Below are 370 nucleotides of genomic sequence, written 5' to 3'. Positions count from 1 at the left end.
CCAGGATTAGATTTGCTGCCCTCACATAGTAAAAGGTCTCCAGGATTAGATTTGCTGCCCTCACATAGTAAAAGGTCTCCAGGATTAGATTTGCTGCCCTCACATAGTAAAAGGTCTCCAGGATTAGATTTGCTACCCTCACATAGTACAAGGTCTTCAGGATTAGGTTTGCTGCCCTCACATAGCATGAACAAACTCGGCATCACCACTTTATGCCTCCTTGTAGGTACATTGTGCTGATGCGTCCACTGTCGCATGTCCTTATACCAACCTTTTGCTGTTGTTAATGTAAGGGTGCATGTAAAATGAAGCGATCACACTGTTACCTTAGGGACATGTCTAACCAGTGTTATTGTTAATCTAATGCCTC

The sequence above is a fragment of the Triticum aestivum genome, chromosome 4D, assembly GCF_018294505.1.
Source record: "Triticum aestivum cultivar Chinese Spring chromosome 4D, IWGSC CS RefSeq v2.1, whole genome shotgun sequence".
NCBI lineage: Eukaryota > Viridiplantae > Streptophyta > Magnoliopsida > Poales > Poaceae > Triticum > Triticum aestivum.
This window is presented reverse-complemented; position numbering follows the sequence as displayed.